At 36.1% G+C, this 25,251-nt stretch overlaps 1 non-coding gene across 1 annotated transcript; it reads right to left on the bottom strand.

Annotated features, from left to right (window-relative positions):
* Positions 1–21,917: 21,917 nt before the first annotated feature.
* Positions 21,918–22,000, bottom strand: TRNAL-CAG (transfer RNA leucine (anticodon CAG)). The gene has a single exon. It is a non-coding gene; the product is annotated as a tRNA-Leu (tRNA).
* Between the last annotated feature and the right edge of the window lie 3,251 nt (positions 22,001–25,251).

Raw genomic sequence — 25,251 nt, forward strand, 5'->3', positions numbered from 1 at the left:
TCTGGATGAAGCTACGGAGAGAGAGAATGCAATTTCACAAGAAAGATATTTAGCAGAAAAAGTTATACTGCCAGTCAATGCCTTCATGCCCCAACGAGATTATTTCCCTCTAAAGTTTCTGGGAACAAATTCCGCAGACGTCACGCCAAGATTCTTAGGATTTAGCAGTGGTTGTCATTTCAAAACCCCAAAAACGAGCGAGTCTGGGAAAACCTCATCGCCTTCAGAGGAGAAAAGATATCGAAACTGGAGGATTGAAGAAATCTTAAAGGAGTCATCGAGGAGGCAAAGTTCTTAAGACGGAAAGAACCGAACAAGTCGAATGCTGGCTTATATGTTTGTCTACTGACATGAGATGGAGAAGATCTCAAGAGTCAGAGTGTTATATAAGGGACATATAGAGAGCACAAGATCAATATAGCCCACGCGGCTTGAGAACACTATTAAGGAAACCAAACGAGATTAGCACCAGGGAACTACAGAACGAGAATAGGATGAATATTTTGGGTGCACGACCTACAGACGTCAGCTTATGGAGGTCATCCGGCGAAGAAGATAAAATCTGCGAACACTGTCCTGCTTCACAAGATACAGCTCACTTTATTTGGGAGGAGAAAGGATGCCGAACATGGCGGGCTGGAGAGCCCTTAAAGAAAACGTCTAGGAGGCATAGTTCATTAGACAAATTCGGCGAAAACGGAAAGTGGAGAAAAAGCCAAACTCTGACCTAGATGTCTGTCTGTCAACTTCAGAAGGAAAAAATCTCAATAGCGTGGCGGTACGGATCAGAGGTTTACATGAGATATATTTAGAGAGCACATGATCAATAGAGCCCAAGAGACCTAAGAACTCTATAAAGGACCCCCAACGAGATTTGCAACAGCGAACTACAGAAGGAGAATAGAACGACAATCAGAAATTAGCTAACAGACGATACTAGGAGGCACGGACTAACTTACGCGGAACACAACAAAACCTTAAAGCGACTAATCTCTCACAGCCCTACTTCACATCATACAGTTGACTTCATTTGGGAGGAGAAAGGATGCCAAACCTGAATTCTCTTACAGCTCAGTTTCACAACATACAGCTGACGTCATTTGGAAGGAGAAAGGATGCCAAACCTGGAGGACAGAAAGAACCTTAAAACAGAGTTCGAGACGACAAATTAGGAGAAGGCTGGAATCACAGAACTAGCCAAGATTCCACGAAATTACCACGAACAGTTAGAAAGATTATCATCTTCCTTATTTACATATGCCAAAGGATATGTTAACATGCCCCTAGCAATCTGCAAACACACGCGAGAACCCTCTAGCGGTGGCGAATGGGTTCCTTCGTTCATTCACCATCACTTCCAACGTGGTACACTGTCCCTACAAACACAGCAGCTATTCTTGGTGTTTGCATACCTTCACAAATCACTGTTAAACTGTTAGCCTGTGGCATATGATGTCACAAGAAATATACGATCCCAGCACTTGATCATTGATCGTAGATCGTTGTTTTATTGATGTTTGGCATGCGCCATAATACTTCAAGTGAAACCTAAAAAAAGCACACTTGGCTTAACACTTTCAAGAACTGTATGCTTCTCAGCAAAAATCCCATGCAAGAGGCAAGTGATTCCAAGATCACAAGTAAAACAGCAGCCACCAAAAGTAGCAGCATGGAGAATACGGCATAACATCCAAATGAACAAAAAGATCCATTGGTGACCAATCAAACCGAGCCATTCAATGGATGGATAATGTTTTGTTTATGGGCAAATATCAATGTAGCTTTATGGCTTTCTTAGATTTGCAATAAAACATAGAGTGGCTGGCAATCATTGAAGAGATCGCCGGCAGTTTGATTTCTGCCCCCTAAATACTCTAACGAACTCTGCTGGCCACCATGTGCCACATGCTCAGTGGCTAGGGGGAATTAAGACGGTTTTGCTTTTTTTTTTTGGCCTGTCGTGTTTGTGGGATATACGACACCATTGCCAAGTGCCATATTTTGTTGGAGGGTATATACTCGACTTTGGCTACTACATAGATCCTCCTACTATTCCCTCTTCCTCCTTGGAAGTCTACATCGTGGTCTGCAAAGTTTTGGTTTTTTATGTGGTGTTGATTTTTGTACGCTTTATTTCACTTGAATTGTCAATAATTCTGAAAATAATCGTGATCTTGTCGTTTGACAAGAGACCACGACGCGAAAACTCCAAAAGACTGTGATCAAGACCACAGACTGGCAAAAAAATAAAAAAAAAACAACACCATAACTAAGGATTAATCATGTCACAGACGAACGCAACCCCAAATTGGTTCCAATGCTAAATGACGAATCCAGCAGCAGCAATCGAAGACCATAGAACCATACAAAGTGAGAACCCTGAACTCCCCAAGTTTAGACATTTGATACTTGTTAAGCCATGTTGCACTGTAAGAAAATGATCAAAAAGAGGTCATGCCGATAGAATCAAGCGGAAGATTGTCTACATGAAAGATGGAGATAATTGGAGTCATAGATTATGATTCGGAGATGAGGAATCGAGTATGAGCAGGCACTTATATGTTGAGGAGAAATAGAATCTGAATAGTTGAGCATATCGCAAAGATAGATTGATTGTACGGAAATTCGAAGTCGATCTAATGAATTTCACTCCCAGATTTGAAGATTTAAGATAGTTCAGAGTTCTACTTATACATCTGCTTTGAATTTCCCGGCTATTTCGCTCTGGTTAGGCCATTTAATTCAATGATCCCTGAACTGCTCAGCCATCTTGTTGAGAGGTTAAAGCTGTGCAAGGTAAGGATCAAAGAGTCTAACGATTTCGAGTCCGATCTTCTCCGCCTCATTCCTATTTGGCTAAGATTGCCTGACTAAAATTGATCATAGCCGTCTTTCTCTTTTTTATATATTTAAGCGAATCTACAAACCTGACTTAACTTCGCTATGTTGATGATTAAACCCACACAACGCCATCTGGTTCTGGATCAAACATCGTGCTCTCATTACAAAATAAAAGGAAAAAAGAGTTGCATGTGCATATCCTCTGGTACTTTACTAACCTTTCCAACAATAAAGTTTCCTTAAATTAAGTATCCTTCGGCTGAACGCTTTTATAGTAATTAATAAAATAGAAGAAACGATAACGGTGGCACTTGTAAGACCTTTCGAGAATGAAGCAAAACAGGAACTTGCGTAGACAGATAGCTGGCGTTATCGTACTATTGAGTAGGAAGGCGAATCACAGTTCCTGAACGTTTTTCTGGATCCGAAATATTGAGAAAGACTCGAAATACAGTTTCCGGAATTTATTCTGTGGACTATTGATGGCGCTACCGAAACGTTGAGAAGGTAGGCGAAACCCAATACCAGGAAGTTGAGCTTCGGACAAGTATATAGCGTCACCGAGACTTCTCATCGTCTCGGAGAAACGCAACTCCTGGAATTTATTCTACGCAAAAGTAGATGCTGCAGCGAAACATTGAGTAGGATGAAGAAACGCAATTCCTGGAAATGATAATACCAAGAAGATGACGTTACCATAAGGTTGAGAAGGACGGGTTAGGTTAGGTATAGTGGTAACCGGATATCTCAGGCTCATTTAGACTATTCAGTTTATTGTGATACACAGTGGTGAGCTTCTATTAAATCAAGAGCTGCCCGATTCTAAATGTAACTCATATAGTCGAGTCCCATAGGCGTTTCACATTGCCGTGAAACCACTTAGAGAAGGTTAGAGCCATATGGCCCTTTTGCAAATCAAGTACGCTAACCATTGCACCACGGTGGCTCTCCAGGTCCTGAGGGGCAGCATTTCCTGGAAGCTTAAGTTTTAGCTGGAGGACAATCATGGAAAACGTAGTGTACCGGTACTTCGGTTCGGTTTTCGAGTAAACACACACTTTATCTTGTTTCTTGTTGAATGTCCTGGTCCCTTTTTGGATGTTCGAGTACTGCTCAATTGCCTGAAGTTCTATCCTGCTGTCAGTAATGTGGACTCACCTGATACTGTTCAGTATGCTAAATTGATCCTTAGAGCCACTGTTCTTGTACTGAGAGCAGCTTGTTCGATCTAGTTAGTCTCTGTAAAGTCCCTCATCCCACATCCGTAGAGGAGTATACTCGTACTCTCTCTATGAATACCCTTCTTCTGGTTAGAGGAGACCCTTCAATGTTGAACCCGTTGCGTACTATATATTCAATTCAATTTTTCGTCGTATGTTGTTTTCCAGAAATCTAATCCAAGGATTGAGCCTTGTACGGCTCTTCAGGTTACTTCCATTCTTCTTGGGCCCTTTATAGCGTCTTATATAAAAACTTGGTTTTTAAGATATTTTTCTTCGACAAAATTTTGGTCGATGCCAACAGCACGCGGCGTTTCCAAGCGATCCTCCATCTAAGTACTAACCGACGACTGACGCTGCTTAATTTCGGTGATGGTACGAGAATCGATGTACTCAGCGTGATATGGTCGTTGGTTTATGATATTCTTTCAGCATCTAATACCTCCTGAGGGTTCCTAGTGTTGATTTGCCAGGTCTGAATCCATATTGTCTGGCGGAGAGATCCCCAACTGTTCTGATATCCTCGTCAAATCTTGTTCTGATGAGCCATTCGTATAGGTTTCCCTCTGTGTGCAGCATGCATAAATGTCCGTATGTCGACGCTTGGTCGCTTGCTGATCAGAACTACTCTTTGATCGTTTCCACACCTTAGGGAAGAGTCATCTATTAGGCAGGCGGGTCGGGTATGCCGTCAGGATCGTTTACAAAATGCTTAGGCAACATTTTGCAGTACCTCTATTGTAAAAACTGGGATGTTTGTGAGCATTTCTTTTTCGCTCTCGTCTTCTCTGATCTCATGTCTTCGGAATAAAATTTCCACGATGTTTGGCATTTCATTCTCGTCCATCTTCCCTAGCGGACTTCTTGTAACGTGTCCCGTTCTAATGACCCATTTTCACCACAATTACTTAACTGTTGTTTGCGGCGATAATGGATTGGAAATATATCAGGATATTATTCATAATGTTGGCAAAACTCGAAAAAGTCCAGTCGATGTGTTCTATTGGATGTCCTGGAATCCAGTATTCTATATAATATATTTCACAATTTTTTCTTATTCTCTTAACAACATTTCTTCTACGTGTAATATCTCCCTTTTTATTATTTATCTATAGAATTAATTAATATTCCAGCCAATGGGCATATTCATAGTCTGGCGTCTTGGGATTTTATTAATCCCATTTAAATGAATATTTCGGAACATGACATACATTTGTTGGTTAATTCCAATCTTTGTCAACATGGATGATTTTTCATTGGCTAAATCTAGCAGTATTCATTTAAAGACAGTTGTTGGGGACTTCTAACCCAAAAAGTACAACACAATCTGCATGATTCATAATTTCATATATAAAGAATTAATTAAGTGTGGTTTTCAAAAAAAAAAACAATAGAGATTTTTTTTACTTTTTGTGTTAGGTCGAGAATAACAAAATTTGTAATCAAGGATTGAGTTTTTATGCAAAACGTATTTCGATGTGAATCTTAGATGATTCACTAATATCAAAAAATTGTGAATGGTTGAAAGTAAAAGTCATAGGTGTTTGGTAATGGGGACAAAAAAAATCTAAAATAACCCAAATTTTGAGTAACAAGATCCTGCTTTAGGGGAAATATGGTAATAAGCAATGATAATTCATACAAATGTCAACCACTAGCAATACCTTAATCGATATGTTTACCAAAATGTCTTCAAAGTATCCTATATGGGACCAGCAAGGTTATTTGCTAAGAACAGCCAGTTTGAAGGCAGATATTTGAGGGTTAATACCAACCTTTTTCTAATAATAGTAAAACCGGAAGATATTTTTAATATTGTAGCCTGGTGATTATTAATTTTCTAGGTATTACAGTTTATCGCACATTGGACTATGTAGTAAGAACTCTGAACGAGTAGAAGGCGAGGAAATAACTGGGAAACTGTTACTGAAAATCCGACAAAGGTTTGCGTCATGTTCGAGTTCTTCTAGAAAGCCTAGAAAAATTTTAATGAAATAAAAACCAGCTGTCGAACTTGGATCCTTATGACACTAGTATTGCTGATATGTATTGCAACCAGCTTCAAGTTATTTTGAATGCTAAACCACTTGTCTGACAGCTGATAGATTTATTCCAGTGACATTTTATTTTATTGTTTACAAAGTTACTCGTGGTGGCATTCAAGCGTGATAGTGCAATTGCTTTATATTTGGCTAGAAAACCACAAATGACTATGGTTAGAGTTCTGGGAGCCACCGTGATGCAATGGTTAGCATGCCCGACTTGCATACACAAGGTCGTGGGTTCGATTACTGCTTCGACCGAACACCAAAAAGTTTTTCAGCGGTGGATTATCCCACCTCAGTAATGCTGGTGACATTTCTGAGGGTTTCAAAGCTTGTCTAAGTGTTTTCACTGCAATGTGTAACGTCGTTCGGACTCGGCTATGAAAAGGAGGTACCTTGTCATTGAGCTTAACATGGAATCGGGCAGCACTCAGTGATAAGAGAGAAGTTCACCACAGTGGTATCACAATGGACTGAATAGTCTAAGTCAGCCTGATACATCGGGTTGCCACATAACCTAACCATGGTTAGAGCTCTCCAATATTGAAAAGTGAATAAATATTTTTTGTTGCTCGTTACCGGGATACTGGTGGTGTTGCGTCCAAAAAGTGGACGTTGGAAACGGTTGTCCAGAAATGATGAGGAAAGTGAAAGCCAGGTTTAATAGAAATCCCAGCCACAGTGGTAGAAAACTTGCTCGTGAGCTGAACATATCGCGAGAACGGATGCAACACATAGTGAAAACTCAGCATTGACTAAATCCATTAAGGTTCCAAAGAGGGCAAGAGCTCACCGAAAAGTTAGACTGGAAAGAATCAAGGAATTGCTTCGCTTGCACGAAAGCGGCAACTTACCGAATTAATTTTTTTTTTTGCGATGAGGAGCTATTCCAAATTGAACAGTATGGGATAATTTTTTACATAATCGGATTTGCTTGCCAAAGAGGCCAGTTGAAAATTTACATCTTCGATTGGCCACCACAACTCAAGGGCCGCCGTAACGGCCGATAATCGCTTGTCACTCGTACTCATCGACAGCAGGGTCAAAATGAATGGCGAATATTATCAAGAAAATGTCTTAAAGAGGAAGCAAATATTTCGGCCACAGCCCATGGATATTTCAACAGGACTCATCACCATCGCACTCAGCATGCAGCAACCAAAAATGGCTTAAAATGGAGCTTCCTGGCCACCAAAATTTTCGGATCTTAATCCGGGCGTTGGGCATTTGCGCCTGGCGCATTTTATTAGAGAGTAAAAAGTGTCGATCATCTCTAAAAAAATGGGCCAAAATACTACAGTACAACAACTGTGTTTAAAATATTTTATTAAAAAAAACTGGCGTAATAGCTAACACTCGTGAATGCCGAATATTATCAGGAAAATGTCCTAAAGACGAGACAAATATTTCGGCCACAGCCTATGGATATTTCAATAGGACTCATCACCTTCGCACTCAGCATGTAGCAACAAAAATGGCTTAAAATGGAGCTTCCTGACCACCAAAATCTGCGGATCTTAATTCGGACGTTGGGCATTTGCGTCTGGTGCATTTTATTAGAGAGTAAAAAAATACCAAAGTGTTGATCATCTCTAAAAAATGGGCCAAAATACTACAGTACCACAATTGTGTTTAAAATATTTTATTAAAAAAAAAAATAAAAAAAAAAAAACTGACGTAATAGGTAACACTCGTGAATGCCGAATATTATCAGGAAAATGTCCTAAAGAGGAGACAAATATTTCGGCCACAGTCCATGGATATTTCAATAGGACTCATCACCATCGCACTCAGCATGCAGCGACCAAAAATGGCTTAATCCGGATGTTGGGCTTTTGCGTCTGGTGCATTTTTTTTATTAGAGAGTAAGGTTGTAAGGAGTAAGTATTGTAGATCATCTCTAGACGTAGAGAATCGGCTAAAATACTACAGTACCACATTCGTGCAGCGTATGATGGCCACTTTGTTTAAACACTTTTTTTTAAAGAAACAAGTAAAGTAAAGTCTAAAGTCGGGCGGGGCCTACTATATTATACCCTTCACCCCTATGTAGGCCAAAATTTGGGTTACCATCTCAACTATTTCACATTTGCTGGAAGCTATATAAAGGAGACAATTTTTTTACTTCTACAAAATTTCTAGAATTAAAATTTAAATCGGCTAACGCTATCCAGTTAATTCGAGGAAACTTCCATTGAAAATGGGTCTAAAATGTGTAACAGTCTACCATATTTCCCCAACTCTGGTGTACGTATATATGGGAGCTATATATAATCTGAACCGAATTTGACTAAATTTGACATGTATAGTTAGAGCAATAATTCTGCTATCTATGCGAAATTTAACGTAAATGGGAGTATAACTTTGGCCCCCCTGGTCAAATGAGTGCAAATCGGACTGAAGATATATATGGGAGCCATATCTAAATCTGCATCGATTTCAACCAAATTTGGCACAATTACCGATACTACTAAACGTACTCCTTGTGCGAAATTTGAAGCAAATCACGGCAAAACCCTGGATTTTGAGGCCATATAAGTTCAAATCGGACGAAAGATATATATAGGAGCTATATCTAAATCTGAATCGATTTTGACCATATTTGGCACATACAATAGTATCGTTAAAAGTACCGCTTGTACAAAATTTGAAGTAAGTCAGGGCAAAACTCTGGCTTTTGAGAACATAAAAGTCAAAATCGGGCGAAAGATATATATGTGAGCTATATCTAAATCTGAACCGATTTTAGCAAAATTTGACACACTTAACGATACTATTAAACGTATCCCTTGTGCAAAATTTGAAGCAAATCGCGGCAAAAATCTGGCTTTTATGGCCATATTAGTTCAAATTGGACCAAATATATATATGGGAGCTATATCTAAATTTGAACCGATTTCAATCAAATTTACCAAGCATTGGTAGAATGTCAATTCTACCCTCTATGCAAAATTTCACGAAGATCGGTAGTAAACTTTGGCCTCAGACGGACGGACAGATAGACAGACAGACGGACATCGCTAAATCGACTCAGAATTTAATTCTAAGCAGATCGGTATACTAAAAGATGGGTCTATGACCACTATTTCTTGGCGTTACATACAAATGCACAAACTTATTATACCCTGTACCACAATAGTGGTGAAGGGTATAAAAAATATATGAAATAAGTGGATTGTATTTTTTTCTATGAGTGCCACTTTTTATACCCTCCACCATAGGATGTATTAACTTTGTTATTCCGTTTGTAACAAATCGAAATATTGCTCTAAGACCCCATAAAGTATATATCCTGGGTCGTGGTGGAATTCTGAGTCGATCTAAGCATGTCCTTCCGTCCGTCTGTTGAAATTACGCTAACTTCCGAACGAAACAAGATGTCGACTTGAAACTTGGCATAAGTAGTTGCTATTGATGTAGGTCGGATGGTATTGCAAATGGACCATATCGGACCACTTTTACGTATAGCCCCATATAAACCGACCCCTAGATTTGGTTTTCGGATCCTAACCTAACCTAACCTAACAACCATGCAAAACTTGGACCATATCGTCCATAATTATATATAGCCCCCATATAAACCGATCCCCAGAATTTTATTTCTATAGAAATTTTTGTCAAAATTTTATTTCTATAGATAATTTTGTCAAAATTTTATTTCCATAGAAAATTTTGTCAAAATTTTATTTCTATAGAAAATTTTGTCAAAATTTTATTTCTATAGAAAATTTTGTCAAAATTTTATTTCTATAGAAATTTTTGTCAAAATTTTATTTCTATAGAAAATTTTGTCAACATTTTATTTCTATAGAAAATTTTGTCAAAATTTTATTTCTATAGAAAATTTTATCAAAATTTTATTTCTATAGTAAATTTTGTCAGACTGGATTATATACGTAGTTTATCGGCCTTGTTTTTGTTTAATATATAAGCCGCATGGACTAACTTACAATTTAGAAGACAGTGTTAAGAAGTTTTAAGATACCTTGCCATCGACAAGTGTTACCGCAACCCAGGTAATTCGATTGTGGATGACAGTCTTTAGTAGAAGTTTCTACGCAATACATGATGGAGGGTACATAAGATTCGGCCTGGCCGAACTTACGACCGTATATACATGTTTCAAACTTACAAGGAAAATATGTAAAATATGTTGAAGTTTTCAAGTCAATTTTTTAAGTTAGATCTAAGTCCACATACACACAAAAAAAATTTCACGGAAATTTTTCCAATTAAAATTTTGATTGAGTTTTAAAAAATATTCAATTAAAAATTTAATTGATTCAACAAATTTTTTAATTGAAACAAAAATCAATCACAAAAAAAAATAGTAGCAATTAATTTTTTAATTGGATCAATTAACTTTTTAATTGACCTTCAATTAATTTTTTAATTGAGACTATCATTTCTGTGATTGAAGACATTTCAATTAAAAATTAATTGGATCAATTAATTTTGTTATTGAATCAGAAAATAATTTTTTGTGTGTAACAATTTTTTTATCTTCATCGAAAATCAATCCTTGAAATTAACAGTTCATGGCATAAACCGGGTTACCTATTACAGAAAATTTTCTTTGCATATTTTCAGGCATCACAGTTGTCCCCGAAATTTTGAAACCACGCTTTTTTTGTACAAGTGACAAATTCTCAAAGGTAAAGCTGGTCCAAGGTATGTACCAATAACCTATGGCCTTCCACTTCATTGCACTTCAATTACTCTCCCAGCCAGACTAACTGATTGGGACCTTTATCGCATAAAGTATAAATGTTGTCTGGCTACTGGCTTCAATAGAGAGACAGGTTTATGTCTACAAGTTCTAGTTTTACAAATACTTACCTTACCTATCTCTGGTCAAACTTTAACAAATGTAATTAAAGTCATAAATATTATTTGTGTAAAGAATTCTGTAAAGAAAACCGATAATCATTAGCAAAATGTAAATAAGCAAAAAGACAAAATAAATCCAAACAAATGAATATAAAATACAGCCTTATATAAATGGCCTCCCGCGGTAGACATTGTAAAACACTTTATTGCGCTGTAAAATTTTTCGAAAGCTTTTGCCTTGTAACGGAAATGCCATTTCCATGCGAACTCATCTCTGTTGTAGATTGTGAAACAACATCCCTTTCAAATGCCCATTGGCTGTTTAAATTCAAATACTCTTCGATTTTTTTTTTTTGTGATTAGACATCTCAAGACAAATAGAAAATTATTGATATCAGCTATGATAGGTACTCAATGTTTGCATTATTTTCAATATATTCCCCCTAAGTACTTGAATAAATAATTATGACGTCCCCTCTCCCATCCCACCCGTTTGTCTGTTTTAGCTTTACAATATGTGGACATTATTAGACGTTCTGTGTTTTTTTTTAATGGTCAGTCATAAATAACACTTTACAATGATAGTTTTGTTTTTGTTATGATAAAAACCGGGTGATTAAGATCAAACATCATCAAATTGTTAATAATTTTACATACAAACATATGATTATATAAATAACAATCAACAGCTCTCGAGCGTTTAATTGTGAAGAGATTAAATATAATTAAACCAGAGCTAGTATGGCTACCTAGAATATCTCCTCGAAACAGATGGATGTCATTTTCTGAGACATTTAGTAGACTACCATGAAGGGGAAAATTGTTAATGGATTGAGTGCATGCGCATTACTTTATTAATTAAAGTTTTAGTTTTTTGCTTTTTTCTCTCCGTTGACTTTGTTAACATTTAAAAGAATAAGACATTGCGAATGTGGAAATTATTGAACATTTCACTAGGGGGGGACCAAAACAATGTATATCAATTATATATGAAAACTTTGCACACAAAGTCAAAATATACGAGGGTGGTTTGTTAAGTACTTAGCCGCTTTGGCTAACACAAGTGTATAGCCAGATCAATTCTGTATCGTTTAATAAATCTTCATAATTAGTATTTTTATTTGTACTTCGTGTACAAACTAGAGTGTCTGCGGATTTTAGAAACATGGAGACAGTAGAACCTCTCTAACTTGGACACACCTTGGAAATGTGGCTAATTTTCCTGTGGCGTTTCTATGAGATATTTTATCACATTGAATTAAGCTTGTCTTAAAAGGACGCCTGCCCACTATGGCCAAAATGTAAGCAACAGTCTATGTATACTTCTTAGAGGTTTCGTTGTATTTTGATGGGTTATTAAATTTCCATTTTTCCAAGGTAAATACCGCAAAGAGCATTTGCTTGGTGTGTATCATAATCCTTCTTCTTCGATAGTTACCATCAAACATTAATTTAATGAGTTTCAATGCTTCAGATTTATAAAACACCTACTAAATAAATCCTTAACGCCTTGTATATATTACGAGTACATTTACAAATTTTGGATAAACAGTTTGTCACACCAAATGTTTTATACAGCAGCGAATACGAGATCTGCCAACCACCGTTGCCGCTGCAATCTGTTGCACAAAAGCTGTCATTCGGTATAATTTAATGAATATCAATGTTTCATATTTATGAAACGCCTACCACAAATGTCCTTAATGCCATATTACATCTAACATATTATCTTTGGAAATCATACCAACTGCAGTAAAGATCACACAAAAAAAAATTATCTGATTCAATCACGAAATTAATTGATCCAATTAATTATACCCTCCACCATAGGATGGGGGTATATTAACTTTGTCATTCCGTTTGTAACACATCGAAATATTGCTCTAAGACCCCATAAAGTATATATATTCTGGGTCGTGGTGAAATTCTGAGTCGATCTGTGCTTGTCCGTCCGTCTGTTGAAATCACGCTAACTTCCGAACGAAACAAGCTATCGACTTGAAACATGGCACAAGTAGTTGTTATTGATGTAGGTCGGATGGTATTGCAAATGGGCCATATCGGTCCACTTTTACGTATAGCCCCCATATAAACGGACACCAAAATTTGGCTTGCGGATCCTCTAAGAGAAGCAAATTTCATCCGATCCGATTGAAATTTGGTACATGGTGTAAGTACATGATCTCTAGAACCTATGCAAAAATTGGTCCACATCGGTCAATAATTATATATAACCCCCATATAAACCGATCCCCCGTTTTGACTTGCGGAGCCTCTAGGAGAAGCAAATTTCATCCGATCCGGCTGAAATTTGGTACATGGTGTTAGTATATGGTCTCTAATGACTATGCATATAAACCATATCACCAGATTTGACCTCCGGAGCCTCTTGGAAGACATCTGATTCAGTTGACATCTGATTCAGTTGACATTTGGTACGTGGTGTTAATATATGGCCTCAAACATTCATGCAAAAATTGGTCGAAATCGGTCCATAATTATATAGAGCCCCCATATAAACCGATCCCCAGATTTGACCTCCGGAGCCCCTTGGAAGATCAAAATTCATCCGATTCGGTTCATATCAGTCCATAATTATATATAGCCCCCATATAAACCGGTCCCCAGATTTTACCTCCGGTGCCTTTTGGAGAAGCAAAATTCATCCGATCTGGTTGAAATTTAGTACGTGGTGGTAGTATATGATATTTAACAACCATGCCAAAAGTGGTCCATATCAGGCCATAATCATATATAGCCCCCATATAAACCGATCCCGATATTTGGTTTTGGAGCAACTTGGAGGAGCAAATTTCATCCGAGTCATTTGAAATTTGGTACATTGTGCTAGTATGTGGCCGTTAACAACCATGCCTAACTAGGTCCATATCGGTCTATAGTTATATGTAGCCCTCAGATATGGAGCCACCGTGGTGCAATGGTTAGCATGCCCGCCTTGCATACACAAGGTCGTGGGTTCGATTCCTGCTTCGACCGAACACCAAAAAGTTTTTCAACGGTGGATTATCCCACCTCAGTAGTGCTGGTGACATTTCTGAGGGTTTCGAAACTTCTCTAAGTGGTTTCACTGCAATGTGGAACACCGTTCGGACTCGGCTATAAAAAGGAGGTCCATTGTCATTGAGCTTAACATGGAATCGGGCAGCACTCAGTGATAAGAGAGAAGTTCACCAATGTGGTATCACAATGGACCGAATAGTCTCAGTGAATCTGATACATCGGGCTGCCACCTAACCTAACCTAGCCCTCAGATAAATCGATCCCCAATCAAATTCATAATTTTATATAGCTCCCATATAAGCGACCCCCATATTTCAATTCTCTACGTACCGTGCAAAAGTCCATATCGATTCGTAATTATTTGTAGACTTACTTATACATACCTTTTTTGTCTAATATATACCACGTATGGACTAACTCACAATTTAGAAAACGATGTTAAGAAGTTTTAAGATAACACAACCCAAGTAATTCGATTGTGGATGACAGTCTTTCGTAGAAATTTCTACACAATCCATGGTGGAGGGTACATAAGATTCGGCCTGGCCGAACTTACGGCCGTATATACTTGTTTTTTAATTGAAATGTCTTCAATCACAGAAATGTTAGTATCAATTAAAAAATTAATTGATCTAATTGTAAAATTAATTGATTCTATTAATTTGTGTGATTGATTTTTGTTTCAATTAAAAAAGTTGTTGAATCAATTAAATTTTTAATTGAATATTTTTAAAACTCAATTAAGATTTTAATTGGAAAAATTTTCGTGAAATTTTTTTCTATGGTACAGTAGCGTACTCAAATGAATGTCAGATCTGTCAAGTAGCCAGTGCTTCAATATTGCTTCAACGTAGATTTCGATCTGGCTTTCACATTCCAGTTTATTTCTGGTGTTGTTACCGCTTTTTTCGTCGACTTTTTGAGTGCAATGCACTACTGCCAGTATCACGGTAAGGAGGAATGGGACGAGAAACAAAAAAAATTATTCATATTCTAACCACACTGCCCGCTCTAATTCCATCACGAACAACTTGATTGACGAATGCAATAGATCGAAATGGTTTTGTAATCTTCTAAACAATAAAATAAAAAGTCAATGGAATAAAGCTGTCAGCTATCTGACGAGCAATTTAGAAATGATAGCAACCTGAATTCGGTTGCAATATATATCAGCCACTCTGTATATAAAATTTTCCCCGTTTTGACTCCCTGACCCAGACACAGCAATTATCTGATTTTTCAGAGATTGGAAATCTTGAGATGTTTTAGGTCCTTAAATATGGTATGTATCGCAATTTTTATCCCATTTTTCTGAAATTGGAAATCTTGAGATATCTTAAATCCATAAATTGATGTGTCGTATATGCACTGAAAAAAATATTGTCGTGAGGTCAAAGATTTCATGTCTTTAAAATACGAATGCAAAATTTGCTTAGCATAGAAGACGCATTTCTCTAATATAAAGCTTTTTTCCTTGTCCAAAAGTCGATAAACTTTTCAATGATGTCGTATTATCGTTATAGTTAAGTAAATTGACTTAAAAATGGGTATCTTAACATGAAAGAAAAAATGTTTGGGCTAAGGTCAACTTGACTTTAATAATTCAGAAAAATTCTTTAAATTTAATGAAATTGTCTTTAAATTTGTTGTATTTTTGCATCTTGAATACTAAGCAAAAAATCGTTCAAAAATAGGACATGTTTTCAACACTTTATTTTAAAGACGTTTTTTACTTGAAACATACCATAATTTCTACTGGAAGTCGCGTCTGAATTTGAAAAAAAAGTTGTCGTTAACTTGTTTTTAAAGGGCTTTGATAGCATATAAAGAAAAAAAAGCTGAAAAAGCGAAAAATTAAAATTTGCTTCCTAGATGCAAGTACACAAAACCCAAATTTAAAAGAGAATTGGGTCTTAAAAGAATCCTTACTTGTATTCTCCGCTTCTTTGGCTCGGAATCAATACCAAAATTTTTAAAGTAAAGACAAAATCTTTGGAACCGGGCATGCTTTTTTTCAGTGTGGTTGTGAGTATCGATCCACATTCTGATATAGCACCTATATACACAGAAAAAAATTTCACGAAAATTTTCATGAATTAAAATCTTAATTGAATTTTAAAAAATATTCAGTTAAAAATTTTATTGATTCAACAAATTTTTTAATTGAAACAAAAATCAATTACAAAAATTAATAGTATCAATTAATTTTTTAATTGACTTTCAATTAATTTTTTAATTGATACTATAATTTCTGTGACTGAAGACATTTCACTTAAAAATTAGTTGGATCAATTAATTTGGTGATTGAAGACAAAAAAAAACACTTTTTTGTGTGTAGGGTGATCTATCGATTTGACTTCTTGCGGATGCAGGTTAGGTTAATCACAGTGAGAGCCCGTGATTTAGTCCATTGTGGTACCTCTGGGTCTTCAATAAAAACTGCAATTGATCCTATAACCCTTAGGAGGTAACACTAATAGAAAAAATTACTTTTGAAAATCGTGAACGGACGGTAACAAAATGAAACGGAAACATTCACGAAAAAATCAAAACGGAATGTTCACCGTTTCGTAGAGATTTCATGAAAGGCTTTCGTTTTTCTTTGGCCATGAAAAGTCTTAAAATATTTCGTTAGACGTTCCGTCGATGGTACAATGTTCCGAATATGGTATGGTATGTATCGTCAAAGCGTATAGAGCAGGCAATCCAGATTCGATTTTTCTATAAATTTGTAACCATTACGTTGTTTCAGATCATAAACTCTGGCAGTTATTTTGACAACACATATTGCCATTTTATCGTTGTTAGATCGACACCTTCTGTTCTCCGTTTAACACCACATGTGTGTTGATTCACTTTCATAAACGGATCGTTTTGAAACGTGAACGCCGTTCATGATTTTTTCTATGGGTGAAGGCGGATATGATAACCATTTCGCCATTACTTCTAATTTTTTTTTTTTCGATTTGTCCGAAATTGAAAATATAGAGTCATGTCTATATAAGTAACCTGGTATGCCGGTGGGGTTTGAAAGGGACCTATGTTCCCTGCTGAAGTTACTGACGTATGTATTTGTTTTTTTTTTTTTTACCATTAAGCGCAATTAACTATCCCACAAATAAATGTTTAACTTCAATGTGCATAATTTAAATATGTAATTACAAAAATATTATGAGCAGAATTAAGTCTTCGGGGCATGCGATCATCTGTGAATCAGTGCAATTAATGCAAATTGATTTGTGTTTGGTCCGGCCGATTCGAAATAGTCATCAATCAATCACACAGCATTGGCCTCATACATCGGTAATTGTTGGAATAGCCCTTGGCTATTTAATGCATATTTTCATAGATACCCCAACAACAACAACAACAGCATCAGCATGGACACCTTCGCTGGAAAGTGACCCATAACACATACAGCATCGCACCCAACATTTTGCTAAACTCTCAACCATGACAAATATTATTATTAATATTAAAATTAATTTGTTTTAATTTATTTTTAGTTGTGTTTTATTTATTTTATTTTTTTGCTTTATGAATTTTTTGTTGTTGTTATAATTCATTAATGTGGTGCTCTTGAAGCTTTGAGTCATTCAAAACAATTCATTCTTTCTAAACACCAACAACAACCACAATTAGAAAAAAATATAAAAAATGCATAAAATAAATTGTAAGAATAACAATAAACTTGTTCGGGGGCGTGCGAAATCCCTGTTAAATAAAAGCGCGCAGTTATCTGGCAAATGAAACATTCATGCATTTGCTATTTTCCATTCCCGCTAGGGGAGTCCGCTACTTGATTTAGCCCGATACCCCCATACTGATTGATTCGCCATGGCAGACAAATCGAGTCAAGCTTAAACAGCCAAACCATTAGCCAAAGCCACCGGCTTAACTAATATTCTCTCCCTCTTGTGCCAAGTGCAAATGACAATCGCGAATAGTGCTTGTAATATCTAAAAATAGATTAACAATCATAACTACACGATGTATGCATACTCGTACATTCATGTTGTCCCCACAGACACACCAGACATTCTCTAGCACTCTAAGCACAGATGCTGTCCCATTAATGGGACATAAATGTGTGTTACAACAAATTACGCCAAAGATAATAGATGAACGGTTAGTTCATAGGAAACATGAACTTGCATAAGAATATCGAGTACAGTAAGTCGATTAGCATATAGACAGATATCGGAATACATTGATAACTGTTCGAGAGACAACAAAAACTAATTAGACATTAGATTGGATAGACTGATCCAATAAAATGTTAATAGCTACTGATTGTCATGGGCAGGGTAGGGTAATGGCTGCAGGCTAAATTCGAAACTTAGTCACAAGTGATTACGCCAAAAAAAAAATGTTGGGTTAGGTTTGCAGGAGGAGCCAAATTTCTCAAAAACTTAAGTAACAGTATAAACACAATCATATCGATAGTCGTTAGTGTGTAAATATAACCATAACGATATTCGAACACTTGTTTACGTACATTTCTTATGGGACCCGGCTTTTGCATAGTCCCTTCATCCCTGTGGGAAATCTACGTGCCGTGAAATATAAAAAATGACATAGGTAGTACTCTAAAATAGCCTCATATACCCCCTCCACCATCCAGCTTTCAACAGTCCCATTGTGCTGTCATGTCGCCCGATCAAAATGTCCATGTCATTTTCTCCTTCAGTAGTTTTCTAACTATTTCCTTGACAAGATATCATAATTACTTTGGAATAAAGGATAATACCAATCTCATTAAATAACAATTTTTACATTTTTAAACTACAAATTTCATCTTTGAGCCACGGCTTTATAAACCGTATTGTAACCACCAAATACAGCAACCATTATGTGGATAAAGGTTCACTTATCAAAGACACACTCCATAATAGAGTTAAAAAATAAGAGCCTAAAAATATGCTACAAAATGAAACAATATCATAACAACCAGCTAACCGTTGAAAATATCTATCTATAATATGGCATAGATTATATATTCGGCAATATAAATCAATACAATTATTGTAGCAATTTTTCATTCTTTTCAAAAAGAAAAAATATATATAATAAATGCCAGAAATACCATTAATGCTAGCACATAAAGCGTGCAATGCAATCTGCAGAATAGATTTGTGTTCTTGTTTTTTTTTTCTCAATGTGTGGGTAAAATCTTCCAAAAAAAATGGTAGCACTTTATACATAAACTTTTCACAGAGTTGTTCTCTTTCCATCGAATAACCAACGTGACCAGTAAGGTAACGTAGAAACCGCATAACTAATGCACGGCTGTTACAATTGTTAAATTCAAATTGGAAGCCTATAATAAACCATATAAAAACTCAGTATATGAGAAAATAAAATTGTATATTGTTTATAACTTTATTGTAAATGTAATTAATAAATAAATAAATAAACATTGTAAGTTAATAAATGGCGCTAATGTGTAATTGGAATGTTGAGGTGGTTCGTGAATTGTGGCACTAGTTCAAAGTGCAGATAACGAGGAACGAGATGTCAAATGTCAAACAGATAGACGCTATTAAACAGTCTTTATAATTTGAAGGTGAGAAATTAAAATATGTTTTCTAAAAACTCATTAAAACTAAGGTGGGAATTTTTATTCTTTGAAATTAATTATTATGCAAAAGCAACTTTATTGTGCAATTTATTCACAGTAAATAAAGGGTGGTTAAAATTTCAAGGGCCGATGTTGATTTTGAAAAAAAAAAACACAAACTATTTAGGAAATTATTGTAATTTTATTTTATTATGAGTAATATCAATACTCAATTATGTATGGAAGAAAATATCGGCCAAATGGGCGCCGCGACCTCGGTGGCACACCTTCATCAGATGGTCCAATTTTTCGATGACGCTGAGGCATAATGGAGGTTCTATGCCGTTAATGTGCCGAATTATCCCATCCTTTAGCTCTTGAATTGTTGCTGGCTTATCGACGTACACTGTTTCTTTCAAATAACCCCAAAGAAAAAAGTCCAACGGTGTCAAATCACATGGTCTTGGCGGCCAATTGACATCGCCATTACGTGCCATTGAATTTGTTGCGCAGAAGAGCCATTGTTTCGTTAGCTGTGTGGCAAGTGGCACCGTCGTGCTGAAACCACATATCGTCCACATCCATATCTTCCAATTCGGGCCATAAAAAGTTCGTTATCATCTTACGATAGCGAACACCATTCACAGTAACTGCCTGACCGGCCGCATTTTGGAAAAAATACGGCTGGTCCAAATTAGTTGGGTTCACTTTGTAAAATTGACGTGTTTTGGATGAAAACTTGTGTGTTTGAACTTGTTTTTTAGTATGGCGAAATTTGATTCGTTTTGAAGTGCTTGTAAAGGGAAAACATTTCAAACCCCAAAACATGGTTGGTGAGAACACCGTATTACAAGAAATCAAGCTGAAGTTTTTGTTAAAATAGCAAATTTCGATCGAATCGGATGAAAATTTTTCTCCATAAGGCTCAAATTTAGGAGGTGGGTTTATTTATGAGGTTATCTATAATTATTGAACGATATGGATCAATTTTTGCATGATTTCATAAAGAATATTCTGACATCTCGTACTAAAATTCAACAGGATCGGATGAAAATTGAATTTGGCGAAAATTTACTTATTTTTGTGAAATCGGCGTTAATTTTCTAATACAGTTTAGTTAAAATTTTCTAAAATTAATTTAATTTTTCTAAAATTAACTAAAATTTTCTGATGAGTTCACTATTTTTTCGGAGCATATTTGGACCACAGGTGGCAGAAAAAATTGTCGAATAACCAGTTCCATATGATACTTAAAATTCCTTGTAATTTAATGGTGTTCTCTTTTCTTGTGAAATAAATAAGGCAGCGGTTTGATAATGAAATTATGTTAGTCATAGTGTCAAATTAAGGGCATTTTCAGCATTGTCCAAAAACGAGACTGCTGCGACAAACATTTTTTGTCACAAAAGCAAACCTATACAACTTTAAGTGCTTCCTTCTTTTACGCTTCTTCTTTTAAATGTCTCATAGAGACATCAAAATATCTTGTTCAGTTGTATTTTAATGAATTCTCACATGATTTTTAATTGGAAAAGTAATTTTTGTTGGGTTGCTTATTTGAAAATAACGCCAATCAGAGAATGAAGCCGACCCATTTTTGTCGGCGGCGGCTGACACTAAAGTTTTACCTCTGGCGGCGGCGGCTTGACGGCTAAGCCGATATAAATTTGTCCATTCGGCGGCGCACAATCATCCATTATAAAATCAATCTGAAGTTATTCGAATGGTAATGAGATTAGTTGTACAACAAATCTTATAATCAAATTTACATTTAGTTAAAAATTTCTGAGCTAAATATTTCCAAAAATGTTATAGCAGTTTGAAATTGATTGATTGTGGGTGGAAGGTTCAACATTTTGGCAAAAATACTACAATTATTATTATATTTTTCAGATTTAAATCGATATTTTTGATTAATTGGCGGCTTAAATTGAGTCGAGATGAGTCGACATATTCGGCGGCGGCGTCGACTGGCAAAAAATGATCGGCGGCGACTGAAATCAGCGGCGCGACTCGGCGGCTTCATTCTCTGACGCCAATGCATATATTTCCAATTTGAACGATAAATATGTCGAGTCCAATACAACTCTGTAGATGTATTGTCTACCGAGTACATGGTTATTTTTGGTTATCTTTAGTTTGCTGTTGTCGCATTGTTGCCTCTATTATCTTTGTTGTTTGCATTGCCAAACAGCTCATTGTTTACTCTGTTTGGCTACACTTGTGCTCTTTGAGTTTAGCGTTCTCCCCATGCACACACACACACACATCAATACGTATATTCGTCGTCTATATCAGTTGTTTGTATGAGATTTGGCGTTGCTACATCTTTGTTTTAAAGTACGTATCAATTGATAGGCAGAATTAAAAAAAAATAAAAAAGGATGAAAAAATATTCTTTGTCAGAAGTGGGATTCGAACCCACGCCTACAGAGTAGACTGCGACCTGAACGCAGCGCCTTAGACCACTCGGCCATCCTGACACTTGTTGACGGGCTGTCAAATGTTCGTTTTGTTTTTATTGTTGCCATTCTATTTGGTGGTGGGTTCTGATATCATTTCAAAGAACATGCCAAGTATTTAACCCTTATGGAAACGTACGAGTATCGTTTGTTGGTTTTATTCTAGTTAGTGAAGTGAGTGTGGTATGTTATGATTATGGGTTTAAATGTTAATCATATGCTTATCGTTTTTGTTGAAATTATTTCAAGCGTTACATTAAATTAAAATGCGAGTAATAGAGATAATTTTTTGTACACTGACAGAATTTGTTTTTCAAAATAACATAAAAACTGAAGTTGAATATAAATCGTAAATTTTCATTTTGATCTTTTCATACCCTCCAGCATAGGATTCTGTGTATAGCATTCTTTTTATAATAAATATAAATAGCGACTTCGATATACTATACCCCCATGTTCGGATATTCGGAATTGAAAATTTGAAGATTTTTTTGTAAGGACAAAATCGAGGTCCTCTCGAACTTCAGTCCTGTTTGAATTTCTCATTAAAGAGAACTATATTATCAAATTTACAGTTTATATATTTAGATTGTTGATTCCATTACACAAACTGTCATATTATATATTTATATCTAAATAAAGTAGTGAAACTACGTTCTGATGTCATTCATGAAAGTTGTGCACAGTTTGGACGTATAACACGCTGATTAAATGCATATTTAGTTGACTTCAAATAACATTAACAATATTATTACCTAAATCAAATGCAATACACCTTTTAGTATTACTCATCTCTAATAGTATTGACACTTAATTAAATTGTTTGTAGTAGAAACAGAAGAGAAGTCAACCAAACCTCTTATTTACAATAAATAAAGCTGAAGTTTTTGTTAAAATAGCAAATTTCCATCGAATCAGATGAAAATTTTTCTCCATAAGGCTCAAAGTTTGGAGGTCGGTTTATTTATGAGGTTATCTACAATTATTGACCGATATGGATACATTTTTGCATGATTTTTATAAAGAATGTACTGACATCTCTTACTAAAATTCAACAGGATCAGATGAAAATTGCTTCCCCACGAGGCTCAAAAAGTAAAATCTTGGCATTGGTGTATATGGGTGTTATATATAAAAAGGAATCGATGTCGATGCAGGTTTGTTAGAAATCATGTACCAAATTTTATTGGATCGGGTAAAATGTTCTCCTCCAAGAGGCTCTGGAAATAAAAACTTAGGATCAGTTTATATGAGGGCTATATATAATTATGGACCGATATCGACCAATTTTTGTATGGTTTTTAGAGGGCGAGGACTAACGTCACGTACCAAATTTCAACCGAATCGGATGAAATGTGCTCCTCCAAGAGGTTCCGGAAATCAAATCTATGGATAGGTTTATATGGGGGTTAAACCTAAAAGTGGTTCAACATGACCCATTAGCAATACCATCCGACCTATACCAATGATAACCACTTGTACCGAGTTTCAAGTCGATAACTTGTTTCGTTCAGATGTTAGGGTGATTTTAATAGACGGACGGACGGACATTGCTAGATCGAATTTGACTACGACCCAAAATACATATATACTTTATGGGGCCTGAGACCAATATTTCGAAGTGTTACTAACGGAATGCGACTTCATAATTTCATAAAGTTCATTTAATTCGTATTTTTATACGGGGGTATATTTTTATTATACCCCCGTCACCATAGAATGGTGACGGGGGTATAATAAGTTTGTCATTCCGTTTGTAACACATCGAAATATCGATTTCCGACTATATAAAGTATATATATTATTGATCAGGGAGAAATTCTAAGACGATATAACGATGTCCGTCTGTCTGTCTGTCTGTTGTAATCACGCTACAGTCTTCAATAATGAAGCAATCGTGCTGAAATTTTGCACAAACTCGTCTTTTGTCTGCAGGCAGGTCAAGTTCGAAGATGGGCTATATCGGTCCAGGTTTTGATATAGTCCCCATATAAACCGACCTCCCGATTTGGGGTCTTGGGCTTATAGAAATCGTAGTTTTTATCCAATTTGTCTGAAATTTGAAATCTAGAGGTATTTTATGACCATAAAGAGGTGTGCTAAAAATGGTGAGTATCGGTCCATGTTTTGGTATAGCCCCCATATAGACCAATCTCCCGATTTTACTTCTTGGGCTTATAGAAACCGCAGTTTTTATACAATTTACCTGAAATTGAAAATCTAGAGGTATTGTAGGGCCTCAAATACGTGTGCCAAAAATTGTGAGTATCGGTCCATGTTTTGGTAGTGTCCACATAAAAAAGGACCTCCCGATTTGGGGTCTTGGGCTTATAGAAACCGTAGTTTTTATCCAATTTGTCTGAAATTGGAAATCTAGAGGTACCATAGGACCATAAAGAGGTGTGACGAAAATGGTGAGTATCGGTCCATATTTTGGTATAGACCCCATATAGACCGATTTCCCGATTTTACTTCTTGGACTTCTAGAATCCGAAGTTTGTATCCTATTTGCCTGAAATTGGAAATCTAAAGGTATTTTCGGTTCATAAAGAGGTGTGCCGAAAACGGTGAGTATCAGTCCATATTTTAGTATAGCCCCCATAGAACGATCTCCCGATGTAACTCCTTTGGTTTCTAGAAACCGTAGTTTTTATCCAATTTGCCTGAAAGTGTAAATATTCTGGTATTTTAGCCTCACAAAAACGTGTATCGGATTAAGTTTTTATCGGTCCATTTGGTAATGCCTCCATATAGACCGACTTCACTTCTTGAGGGTGTAGAAGGCGCACTGATTATGAAAATTGCTTGAAGCTCAATGTAAAATTTCTAGATTTTACTTCTACAGATTTAAGATTTCAAATCAACACGTTATTTTATAACTTTCTTGCACACTTGCAAGAGATGTTAATGATTCCTCTAAAACTCAAACAAAAATGGTTCTTATAAATCCAGAATCTGATATAGTCCTCATAGGTGAAATCTTTAAATTTATCTTCGGGAAGTGTCCTCAAGTCCTCAAGCCCTCCTGAAATTTCAAAGGAAACCCTAATATTTGGGCCCGGCCGAACTTAGTGCTGTATATACTTGTTTATTTATAACAACATGTTACACTTTTTGCGGCACTTTTTTTAAAATTATGTAACACCTATTATTGCTAGTGACACTGTTTGTGCCACTTTTCAGAAATTCTCAAAGGTAACCCTAACGTGCTTACATCTTTGTATAATTTTTTCCCCATTAAAGCTGACAGTACTTTTTGCGATTATTGGTAA

This window comes from Haematobia irritans, chromosome 3 (genome assembly GCF_050003625.1).
Source record: "Haematobia irritans isolate KBUSLIRL chromosome 3, ASM5000362v1, whole genome shotgun sequence".
In the NCBI taxonomy this organism is placed as follows: Eukaryota; Metazoa; Arthropoda; class Insecta; order Diptera; family Muscidae; genus Haematobia; species Haematobia irritans.